At 61.5% G+C, this 11,781-nt stretch overlaps 1 protein-coding gene across 2 annotated transcripts in view; it reads right to left on the reverse strand.

Moving 5' to 3' along the window:
• The window catches only part of LOC114809182 (rho GDP-dissociation inhibitor 2), a 30,681-nt gene extending 19,953 nt beyond the window's left edge, over positions 1 to 10,728 (reverse strand). The window contains exon 1 of one of the 2 annotated variants that reach the window (XM_029058432.2): positions 10,548 to 10,728. The gene's annotated coding sequence lies outside the window, so the exon portion shown is untranslated. The remainder of the gene's footprint in view (positions 1 to 10,547) is intronic. The other variant, XM_029058430.2, reaches the window with a different exon arrangement.
• Between the last annotated feature and the right edge of the window lie 1,053 nt (positions 10,729 to 11,781).

Here is an 11,781-nt window from a genome sequence, read left to right on the forward strand (position 1 = left end):
GTCATCTATATCAGCTGCCTCAAATTCCTCTTCTACAATCCTCTCCGGGCCCCCTCCGATCTGGCTTCCGTCCCTCCACAGAAACGACCCTCTCGAAGGTCGCCGACGGCCTCCTCCTTGCCCAATCCGACGGCCTCTCCTCCGTCCTCCTCCTCCTCCACCTCTTCGCCTGCCTCGGACCCCGCGGCCCACCCTCTTCTCCCGGAAACGTTAGCCATCCTCGACTCGGCCGCCCCCGGCCCCTCCCGGTCGTCCCCCTCCGTCCGCGGCCGCTCCTCTTGCGTCTCCTCCTCCGCCTCCCGCCCCGCCGCCGCGGGGGTCCCTCGGGGCCCGGCCCCGGGTCCCCTTCCCTTGTCCATCTCCGGCCGCTCCCACGGCTTCCATTCCCGCCTCCACAAGGACGATTCCCAAATCTCCCTCTCCGGCCCCCGGCTCTCTCCCTCTCCGCCGTCTCACTTTTCCTCCTACCTTGGGGACATCTCCGCTCGGCCGTCCCGCCGTCACCTCCAACTTAACACGTCCCAAACCGAGCTCCTTACCTTCCCACCCGAACCCCGTCCTCCCCCCGACTCTCCCATCCCTGGAGACGGCACCACCGTCCTCCCTGTCTCACCAGCCCACAACCTTAGCGTTAACAATAATAATAATAATAATGATGACAATTGGTAAGCGCTTACTCTGTGCCGAGCACTGTTCTAAGCGCTGGGGTAGATACAAGGTCATCGGGTTGTCCCACTTGGGGCTCCCAGTCTCCATCCCCATTGTGCAGATGAGGGAACCGAGGCCCAGAGAAGTGAAGTGACTTGCCCAAAGTCACCCAGCTGACGCGTGGCGGAGGCGGGATTAGAACCCATGACCTCTGACGCCCAAGCCCGGCCTCTTTCCGCTGAGCCGCGCTGCTTCAATACAGTCCCTGACACATAGTAAACACTTTAAAAATACCCTCATTATTATTATCATTCTCTGCCCCCAGGCATGATTCAGTAAAGACATTAGTAGAGTAGTTGATTGATGGATTGGCTGATGGGAAGTGTGGTCTCATTATGATGATAATAATAATAATAATAATGATAATAATGATACTGATGGTATTTGTTAAGCACTTACTATGTGCAGAGCACTGTGCTAAGTGCTGGGGGAGATACAGGGTCATCAGATGGTCCCACGTGGGGCTCACATTTTTTAATCCCCATTTTTGCAGACGAGGCCCAGAGAAGTGAAGTGACTTGCCCAAGGTCACCCAGCGGGCAAGTGGCGGAGGCGGAATTAGAACCCACGACCTCTGACTCCCAAGCCCGGGCTCTTGCCACTGAGCCCCGCTGCTTCTCTGATGATGACGGTATTGCTTAAGCCCTTACTAAGTGCCGGGCACCGTACTAAGCGCTGGGGTGGATCCAAGCAAATGGGGTCGGACCCGGTCCCCGTCCCCCGTTTTCCAGAGGAGGGAACTGAAGCCCGGAGAAATTAATATTATTATTATTGTTGTTATGGTATTTGTGAAACCCTTACTGTGTGCTAGGCACTGTACTAAGCACCGGGGTGGCAGAGAAGCAGCGTGGCTCAGGTGGCAAGAGCCCGGGCTTGGGAGTCAGAGGTCGTGGGTTCTAATCCCGGCTCCGCCGCTTGTCAGTTGGGTGACTTTGGGCGAGTCGCTTCACTTCTCTGGGCCTCAGTGACCTCATCTGGAAAACGGGGATGAAGACCGTGAGCCCCACGGGGGACCACCTGATGACCTCGTATCCTCCCCAGCGCTTAGAACAGTGCTTGGCACATAGTGAGCGCTTAACAAATACCAGAATTATCATCATCATCCAAGAAAATCGGGTCGGACCCAGGCCCCGTCCCCCGTGGGGCTCCCGGTCTCCATCCCCGTTTTCGCGATGAGGTCACTGAGACCCAGAGAGGTGAAGTGACTTGCCCAAGGTCCCGCAGCAGACAAGGGGTGGAGCCGGGATTAGAACCCACGACCTTCTGACGCCCCGGCCCGGGCTCTAACCACCTCACCACACCGCTTCCCCGTGTGCGGGTTTGCGTCCCGGAAGGCCATCCGTGTGCATGAGGGAGCACGCATGTGTGTTCACGTGCAAACAGGCCTCCATGCACGAGTGAGCAGCGCGGCTCAGTGGGAAGAGCCCGGGCTTGGGAGTCAGAGGTCGTGGGTTCGAATCCCGCCTCCGCTACTTGTCAGCTGTGCGACTTGGGGCAAGTCACTTCACTTCTCGGGGCCTCAGGTCCCTCATCTGGAAAATGGGGAGGAAGACTGGGAGCCCCACGTGGGACAACCCCATGACCTTGTATCCCCCCCCCAGCGCTTAGAACAGTGCTCTGCACATAGTAAGCGCTTAACAAATGCCATCCTCATAATTATTATTATTATTCTCTTCACGTATGTGAGCAAACATCTGCTGGCGCGTGCGTGTTTTCGTTTCCCTTAGAAACAGAGTGATTTTTTGGAGGCCGGCGAGGGGGGCTCAGAGACCCCGGCAGAGTGGGGGTCGTCGTGGCTCAGTGGTAAGAGCTTGAGAGTCCGAGGTCGTGGGTTCTAATCCCACCTCCGCTACTTGTCAGCTGGGGGACTTCAGACGAGTCCCTTCACTTCTCTGGGCCTCAGTGACCTCGTCTGGGAAAGGGGGGTGAAGACCGGGAGCCCCACGGGGGACGACCCGATCACCTCGTATCCCCCCCCATCCCCCGGCGCTGAGAAGACTGCTCGGCACATAGTGAGCGCTTCAGAAATACGGTCGTCATCATCATTATCCTTCTCGTTGTCCCCGCGAGCTGCCCGGTCCGAGCTGGGACACCAACATTCCCTCGGGAGCCCGTTCCCGGCCGCGGGCTCCGCGGGTCCGGCCCGGCCCGCCTTTCCCAGTGACCCGGCGACCTTTCCCAGTGACCCCCGTGACTCAGTGCCCCCGGCCCAGCTGGCTCGGCGACCTTTCCCAGACGTCCGTTTCCCAGAAGCTCCGGCGACCGTTCCCAGTGACCCCAGTAGCCCCATTATCCTGCCCCAGCTGGCTCGGCGACCCTTCCCATCGCCCGGGGGGGGGCCAGGACGGGGGGCTCGGGGGCCTCTGGGCCTGGGGTGCGCTGGTGGTGGTGTGGTATTTGCTAAGCCAGGTAGGAGAAGCGGCGTGGCTCAGTGGAAAGAGCCCGGGCTTGGGAGTCGGAGGTCGTGGGTTCTAATCCCGCCTCCGCCACTTGTCATTCATTCATTCAATCATATTTATTGAGCACTTACTAGGTGCAGAGCACTGGACTAAGCGCTTGGAATGGACAATTCGGCAACAGATAGAGACCGTCCCTGCCCGACGACGGGCTCATAGCTGTGTGACTGTGGGCGAGTCGCTTCACTTCTCTGGGCCTCAGTTCCCTCATCTGGAAAATGGGGATGAAGACTGAGCCCCGCGTGGGACGACCTGCTGGCCTAGTATCTCCCCCAGCGCTTAGAACGGTGCTCGGCACATAGTAAGCGCTCAACAGATACCGACATTATTATTACTAACTGCTGGGTGGGAATCCACGCAGCGTGGCTCAGTGGAAAGAGCCCGGGCTTGGGAGTCCGAGGTCGTGGGTTCGAATCCCGGCTCTGCCACTTGTCAGCTGGGTGACTGTGGGCGAGTCACTTCACTTCTCTGGGCCTGGGGATGGGGATGGGGATGGGGACTGGGAGCCTCACGTGGGACAACCCCCCAGCGCTTAGAACAGTGCTCTACACATAGTAAGCGCTTAACAAATACCATAATTATTATTGTAATAAGAATAATAGTATTTATGGTATTTCATTCATTCATTCTTTCAATGGTATTTATTGAGTGCTTCCTATGTGCAGGGCACTGTATTAAGCGCTTGGAATGGACAATTGAGCTCCGTGCAATGTGCGGACTTGGCGTATTTGTTAAGCGCTCGTTATGGGCCAGGCACCGGGCTAAATGCTGGGTGGGAAGCTAAAGAAATAATTATAATGATAATAATTATGGTATTTGTTAGGTGCTTTTTATTTATTTGCCAGGCACTGTACTAAGCAGTGGGGTGGATACAAGCGAATCAAGTCGGACACAGTCCCGGTCCCAAGCGGGGCTCATCGTCTCCAACCCCATTCTACAGATGAAGGAACTGAGGCCCAGAGAAGCGAAGTGACCTGCCCCAGGTCACACAGCCAACAAGTGGCGGAGCCGGGATTAATAATCATAAAGTTGGTATTTGTTAAGCGCTGATTATGTGCAGAGCAACGTTCTAAGCAATGGGGGAGACACAGGGTCACCAGGTGGTCCCACGGGGGGCTCACAGTCTTAATCCCCATTTTGCAGATGAGGTCACTGAGGCCCAGAGAAGTGAAGTGACTCGCCCCCAGTCACACAGCCGACAAGTGGCGGAGCCGGGATTAGAACCCACAACCCTCTGACTCCCAGGCCCGGACTCTCCCCACGAGGCCGCGCCGCTCCGGGCTCAATATTCATTCAATAGTATTTATTGAGCGCCTACTAGGCGCAGGGCACTGGACTAAGCGCTCGGAAGCGCTGAGAAGCAGCGTGGCGCAGTGGAAAGAGCACGGGCTTTGGAGGCAGGGCTCATGAGTTCGAATCCCAGCTCTGCCCCTTGTCAGCCGGGTGACTGTGGGCGAGTCACTTCACTTCTCGGTGCCTCAGTTCCCTCATCTGGAAAATGGGGATGAAGACCGGGAGCCCCACGTGGGACGACCTGATTCCCCCGTGTCTACGCCAGCGCTTAGAACGGTGCTCGGCACATAGTAAGCGCTTCACAAATACCAACATTATTATTATTATTATTATTATTATTACAAATGGGTAACAGACAGAGACAGTCCCTGCCCTTTGCCGGCTTACAATAGGTGCCCTCTGTGGGCTGGGCGTGCGCTCGGTAAGCGCTCATCGTTTGGAGGCTGCCCGGGGTGCGCCCCGCGTTCGGCGTGGGCCCGGTGTCGTGTGGGCCTGCAGCGGGGATTCGTTCGGTAGTATTTCTTGAGCGCTTACTATGTGCGGGGCACCGTACTAAGCGCTCGGAAGCGGGTATCTGGGAGCCCCGGGGGGTCCGGAAGAGCGAGCGGGGGCGGTGGGAGGCGCCGTGGCGGGGGAAGGAGGAGGTTTGGAGGCTGCGGGCAGAACTCGAAGCAGAGGAAGACGCTCTCGCCATCCCCGCCCCGGCTCACGTGGCCCTCGCCGCTTCCCCACGCGCCATCTCGCCTCCCCCTCCTACTGCTCTCCCTCTGTGGCCCGACTGCCCATTCCAAGCGCTTAGTACAGCGCTCTGCACACGGTAGGCGCTCAGTCAATACCCTCGAATGACCAATCAGGACGACGATCAAGGATTCAATCCTACTGACTGAGCGCTCGCTGTGGGCAGAGCAGAATGATGGGGAGCAGCCTGGGTGGAAAGAGGCCGGGCTTGGGAGTCAGAGGTCGTGGGTTCTAATCCTGGCTCCGCCACTTAATAATAATAATAATAATGTTGGTATCTGTTAAGCGCTTACTATGTGCAGGGCGCCGTGCTAAGCGGCGCGAACGTGCTGGGTTGCGGTAGGAAAAGTCGTCTACGCCCGCTGCATCCTCTTTCTCTCCTTAACCCTCTCCAATCTGCCTCCCACCCCCTTCGCTCCACGGAAAACAGCCCTCGCTGCTGAAACTGCCCTCTCGAAGGTCTCCACTGCTATCTTTCTTGCCAAATCCAGCGGTGTCTACTACATCCTAATCTTCCTCAACCTCTCATCTGCCTTCAATCTGGAAAATGGGGATGAAGACCGGGAGCCCCACGGGGGACCACCTGATGACCCCGGATCTCCCCCGGCGCTTAGAACGGTGCTCGGCACCTAGTAAGCGCTTAACGGATACCAACCTTATTATTAACGTTATTATTACAGGGTCATCGGGTCGTCCCCCGTGGGGCTCGCAGTCTTCATCCCCATTTGACAGATGAGGGAACCGAGGCCCAGAGAAGTGAAGCGACTTGCCCACGGTCACCCTGCTGCCAAGTGGCGGAGCGGGGATTCGAACCCACGAGCGACTCCCAAGCCCGGCCTCTTGCCCCTGAGCCACCCTGCCGCTTGGCAGCAGGGTGACCTGGGGCAAGTCGCTTCCCTCCTCGGTGCCTCGGTTGCCCCATCTGTAAAATGGGGATGAAGATTGGGAGCCCCACGTGGGACAACCTGATCACCTTCTATCACCCCAGCGCTTACAACAGTGCTTGACACATAGTAAGCGCTTAACAAATACCATCATTATTATTACTATTATTAATGGTACTCAGGGAGCACCTACTCTACCCAGAACGCTGTACTGAGCATCTGGGAGAGGACAACAGCTTTAGCAGACACAATCCCTGCCCTTAATAATAATAATAATAATAATAACAATAATGACGGTGGTATTTGTTAAGTGCTTACTCTGTGCCAGACACTGTACTAAGCACTGGGGCGGACACGAGCTATTCAGGTTGTCCCTGTCCCGCCTGGGGCTCATGATCTCCATCCCCATTTTCAGATGAGGGAACTGAGGCCCAGAGAAGTGAAGCGACTCGCCCGAGGTCCCACAGCAGACAAGCGGCGGAGCCGAGATTAGAACCCACGACCTTCTGACTCCCAGGCCGGGGCTCTACCCACCAAGCCGTGCTGCTACTCTAACGACGGTTCTTGTTACGCGCTTACTGTGTGCCGAGCACTGTTGGGGAGGGAGAGAGCAGGGTGAACCCGACTGTCCTGGGGCAACATTGGCCCGCCCTCTGCCCCTCCCCGGACGGCCCCTTCCCCAGGGCCTCAGTTTCCCCGCCTCCCGCTAAGGCCGGGCCCCGGGCGGCTCCGGCCTCCGGGACGTCCTCTTCCCACCGGTCCCGGATTCGGGCCCAGTCGCCAGGGCACGGGAAGGCCGGGGAGGGGGTAGGAACGGGGGCTGAGGCTGGGGTGGAGGCTGGGCGGAGGCCAAAGTGGAGGCAGAGGCCGGGGAGGAGGCCGGGTAGGAAGATGGGGTGGAGGCTGAGGCTGGGCATGGGGCTGGGGCAGAGTCAGGGGCCGGGGCAGGTTCAGAAGCTAGGACAGAGGCTGGGGTGGAGGCCGGGCAGAGGCTCAGGCGGAGGCGGAGGCCGGGGAGAGAGGGAGAGGTCAGAGTGGAGGCTGGGGGAGGGGGAGAGGCCGGGGCGGAGCCTGGACAGGAGGCCGGGGTGGAGGCCGGACAGAGGCTCGAGCAGAGGCAGAGGCTGGGAGAGAGGCAGTGGCTAGATCGGAGGCTGGGGCAGAGGCTGGGGCAGAGGCGGATGGGAAGGAGGCTGGGGCGGAGGCTGGGGAGAGGTGCAGCGGCTAGAGCAGAGGCTGGGGCGGAGGCCGAGGAGGCAGGCAGTCAGGGCCGGAGTCAGGGGCCAGCAGAGGCCAAGCGGGGCCTAGCAGGGGCAGGTTTGGCAGCAAGGCTACCCGCAGGCCGGTCCTTCTACCCCCGCCCGGCCCCCCGCTCTCCTTCTCGCCCCCGGCCCCTCTCTCCGGGGAAGGAGGGCCAGGAGGACGCCCAAGGACGTCCGGGGGAGGCAGGGAGGCCCAATCTCCACCGCACCGTACCGTCCAACACAAGACCCCGACGCCCGGCACTGACCACGGCCATCTCCCGAGCGCCTGGTACAGTCCTTTGCACGCAGTAAGCGCTCAGTAAATACGACCGAATCGAGTTGGAAACTGAGAGACCGCCCCCGGGGCCCTCGACCGCCGGGTGACCTCGGCCGAGTCACCTCCCCTCTTCGGGCCTCGGCCTCCTCCTCCGCACCATGGGGAGGATGAATGAAAATAATAACTGTAATAATGATGGCATTTGCTAAGCGCCTCCCCGCTCTCCCTCCCTCTCAGACGGCTGGCGGAAGAAGGGCGGGAGCAATCCCAGCTCCCAGCGCAGCGTCTGGACACAGCAGCTACCTAATAAGCACCGGTACGATGAGAAGCGGCGTGGCCTAGTGGCAAGAACCCGGACTTGGGAGTCCGAGGACGTGGGTTCTAATCCCGCTCCGCCACGTGTCTGCTGGGTGACCTCGGGCGGGCCGCTCCGCTTCTCTGTGCCTCGGTTCCCTCATCCGTACAACGGGGATGAAGACCGTGAGCCCCAGATGGGACAACCCGATGACCTCGTATCCACCCCAGCGCTTAGAGCAGCGCCCGGCACACAGTAAGCGCTTAACAAATATTATGATTATTCTTATGACGGAATCAAAGTGGAACTTGAGAGAGCCCCCATCTGCTGGGTGACCTCGGGTAAGTCACCTCCCCTGCCCAGGCTCCCGGCTCTGCCCCTTGACAGCTGCGTGACTCTGGGCGAGTCCCTTCACTTCTCTGGGCCTCCGTGACCCCATCTGGAAAATGGGGATGAACCGTGAGCCTCACGTGGGACCACCCGATGACCCCGGATCTCCCCCGGCGCTTAGAACAGTGCCCGGCACGTAGGAGGCGCTTCACAAATACCAACATTAGGCCTCAGTTTCCTCCCCCGCACGATAGGGATCAGATCTTCTAGACCGTGAGCCCGTCGCTGGGCGGGGACGGTCTCTCTCTGTTGCCCAACTGTCCGTTCCAAGCGCTCAGTCCGGTGCTCTGCGCCCAGTAAGCGCTCAGTAAACACCCCCGAATGCACGAATCCCCCCCCTCCCTCCAAGACGGCCGGCAGGACGAGGCCCGGGCCCGGGCGTCGGGAGATCACGGGTTCTGATCCTACCCCTGGTCTGCCGTGCGACCTTGGGCAAGTCACTTCACCTCTCTGGACCTCCGTTCCCTCATCCGGAAAAGGGGGACGAAGACCGGGGGCCCCAGGTGGGACGGGGACCGCGTCCGACCCTTTGACCTTCTCCCCCGGCGCTTAGAACGGTGCCCGGCTCGTAGCGAGCGCTTAACAGATACCATCGTCATTATCGGCATCATCGGCATCATCATCGTTATCATCGGCACACGGTGGCCACCGGACGACTCCGGTCACCCCCCCCGGGGAGGGTGAGAGGGAGGGGTCCTTCTTGGGCCCAGCTGGCGGGAGAGGGAGCGGCTAGGAATCCGGCCGAGGGGTCGGCGAGGTCGCTTCTCGGTCGGAGCCGGGGGTGCCGGGGCGGGGGGGTCTCCCCCGAAGGAGGGGACCCCTCACCTGGGCAGCCCCTCACCTGTTGGGCCGGGGGTCCCGGGGTCCCGGGGGGCGGGGGCCGGAGGGACCGACTCCTCCGGTGCAAAAACAGGAAGCCGCAGGCCTCCCCGCCCCGCTCCTCGCCCCACTTGGCCCTGCCACCCGAGGCGGCTCAGACCCTGCCGGTCCCCCCTCCTGGCATTCGGAGTCCCTCCCCGGCCCCCTCCCCCAATTCTCCCGGGCCCCCTCTTCTCCAGAACCTGGCTCGACCCCTTCCCCGAGGCCCCTCCTCAACCCTTGCCCGCCCCTCTCCCCACCTTCTCCTCTTCTCCCCTCTCCCCCATCACTTCCTCACCCCCTTCCCCGAGGCCCCCCGCCCATCCCTGTCCCCGGCCCCCTCCCCAACTTCTCCCGGGCCCCCCTCTTCTCCAGAACCTGGCTCACCCCCTTCCCCGAGGCCCCTCCAACAGACCCTGCGCATCCCCCTCCCCACCTTCTCCTCTTCTCCCCTCTCCCCCATCACTTCCTCAACCCCTTCCCCGAAGCCCCCCGCCCATCCCCTCTCCTCGGCCCCCACCCCACTTTCTCCTCTTCTCCCCTTTCCCCCAGCACTTCCTCAACCCCTTCCCCACGGTCCTCTCCTCGACCCCCGCCCATCCGTCTCTCTCGCCCCCTCCCCCAATTCTCCCGGGCCCCCTCTTCTCCAGAACCTGGCTCGACCCCTTCCCCGAGGCCCCTCCTCAACCCTTGCCCGCCCCTCTCCCCAACTTCTCCTCAGCCCCCCTCTCCCCCAGCACTTCCTCACCCCCTTCCCCGAGGCCCCCCGCCCATCCCTGTCCCCGGCCCCCTCCCCAACTTCTCCCGGGCCCCCCTCTTCTCCAGAACCTGGCTCACCCCCTTCCCCGAGGCCCCTCCATCAGGCCCTGCGCATCCCCCTCCCCACCTTCTCCTCTTCTCCCCTCTCCCCCATCACTTCCTCACCCCCTTCCCCGAGGCCCCCCGCCCATCCCTGTCCCCGGCCCCCTCCCCAACTTCTCCCGGGCCCCCCTCTTCTCCAGAACCTGGCTCACCCCCTTCCCCGAGGCCCCTCCAACAGACCCTGCGCATCCCCCTCCCCAACTTCTCCTCTTCCCCCCTCTCCCCCATCACTTCCTCATCCCCTTCCCCGAAGCCCCCCTCCCATCCCTCTCCCTAGACCCCTCCCCAACTTCTCCCGTGCCCCCCTCTCCCCCGGGACTGGCCTCAACCCCTTCCCCCAGCCCCCCCTCCTCACCCCCTGCCCATCCCTCTCCCCAGCCTCCCTCCTCAGCCTCCTCCGGGCCCCCTCCCCAACTTCTGCTGTGCCCCATCACTTCCTCGGCCCCTTCCCCAAGCCCCCCCTCCTCACCCCCTCACCCCCTGCCCATCCCTGCCCGCAGCCCCCGGCCCGAGCCCCTCCGCGCAAGGCCGGGCCACACTCACGGTGGGTTCTCTCGCCCGTCGCGGGGGGAGACGACGACGGTTGGCAGCGGGCGCCTCTGGGCCTCTGCTTTCCGGCGGCTCCTCCTTCTCGGCTCTGGCAGTTAGAACAGGAAGGAAGTCGGTGGAAAAAAAATAATAAAACCCACTCGAAGAGGAAACCCGAGGCGGCCGCAAATCCTGTCTTCTGCAACAGGAGGCCCGTCGCCGGGCCTTCGTCTCCGGAGGCCCCGAGGATGGGCCCGCTCCGCCCCGCGGGGAACCTTCCTTCGCGCCATCGGGCCCCGGGGTCCCGTGGACCCCCGGGGACCGGAGACCGACGGGGTCTGGGGTCCCGGGGGACCGGGCCGGAGGGAGAGCGGACACGTGAGGAGCACTGAGGCCTAGCGGCAAGAGGCCGGGCCTGGGGGGGTCAGACGTCTCGGGTTCTAATCCCGGCTCGGCCTCCCGTCCGCTGCGTGACCTCCGGCATGCCGCTTTGATAATCATAACCGCGTCGGTGTTTGATGAGCGCTTACTACGTGCCAAGCGCTGGGGGAGATACAACAAGGTCCTCGGGTCGTCCCCCGTGGGGCTCCCGGTCTCCATCCCCATTTTCCGGATGAGGGAGCCGAGGCCCAGAGAAGCGAAGGGACTCGCCCGCGGTCCCCCAGCTGACAAGTGGCGGGGCCGGGATTTGAACCCACGACCTCTGACTCCCAAGCCCGGCCTCTTGCCACTGAGCCACGCTACTTTACTTCCCTGGGCCTCAGTTCCCTCATCCGGAAAATGGGGATGAAGACCGGGAGCCCCACGGGGGACGACCCGATGACCTCGAATCTCCCCCAGCGCTTCGAACAGTCTTGGCACATAGCGCTTCAGCGTGGCTCAGCGGAAAGAGCCCGGGCTTGGGAGTCAGAGGTCGTGGGTTCGACTCCCGGCTCTGCCCCTTGTCAGCTGGGTGACCGTGGGCGAGTCACTTCACTTCTCCGGGCCTCAGTTCCCTCATCTGTCAAATGGGGATGGAGACGGTGAGCCTCACGTGGGACGACCCGATGACCCTGCATCTCCCCCAGCGCTTAGAACGGGTGCTCGGCGCAGAGGAAGCGCTTAACGGATACCAACATTATCATCGCCATCATTATTATTATTATCTATTCATTTGTATTCATTCAACCATATTGATCGAGCGCTCACGGTGTGCAGAGCACTGTCCTAAGCGCTTGGACAGTGGGGGAAACAGGAGGAGACAATCCCG

This window comes from Ornithorhynchus anatinus, chromosome 2 (genome assembly GCF_004115215.2).
Source record: "Ornithorhynchus anatinus isolate Pmale09 chromosome 2, mOrnAna1.pri.v4, whole genome shotgun sequence".
NCBI classification, from domain to species: domain Eukaryota; kingdom Metazoa; phylum Chordata; class Mammalia; order Monotremata; family Ornithorhynchidae; genus Ornithorhynchus; species Ornithorhynchus anatinus.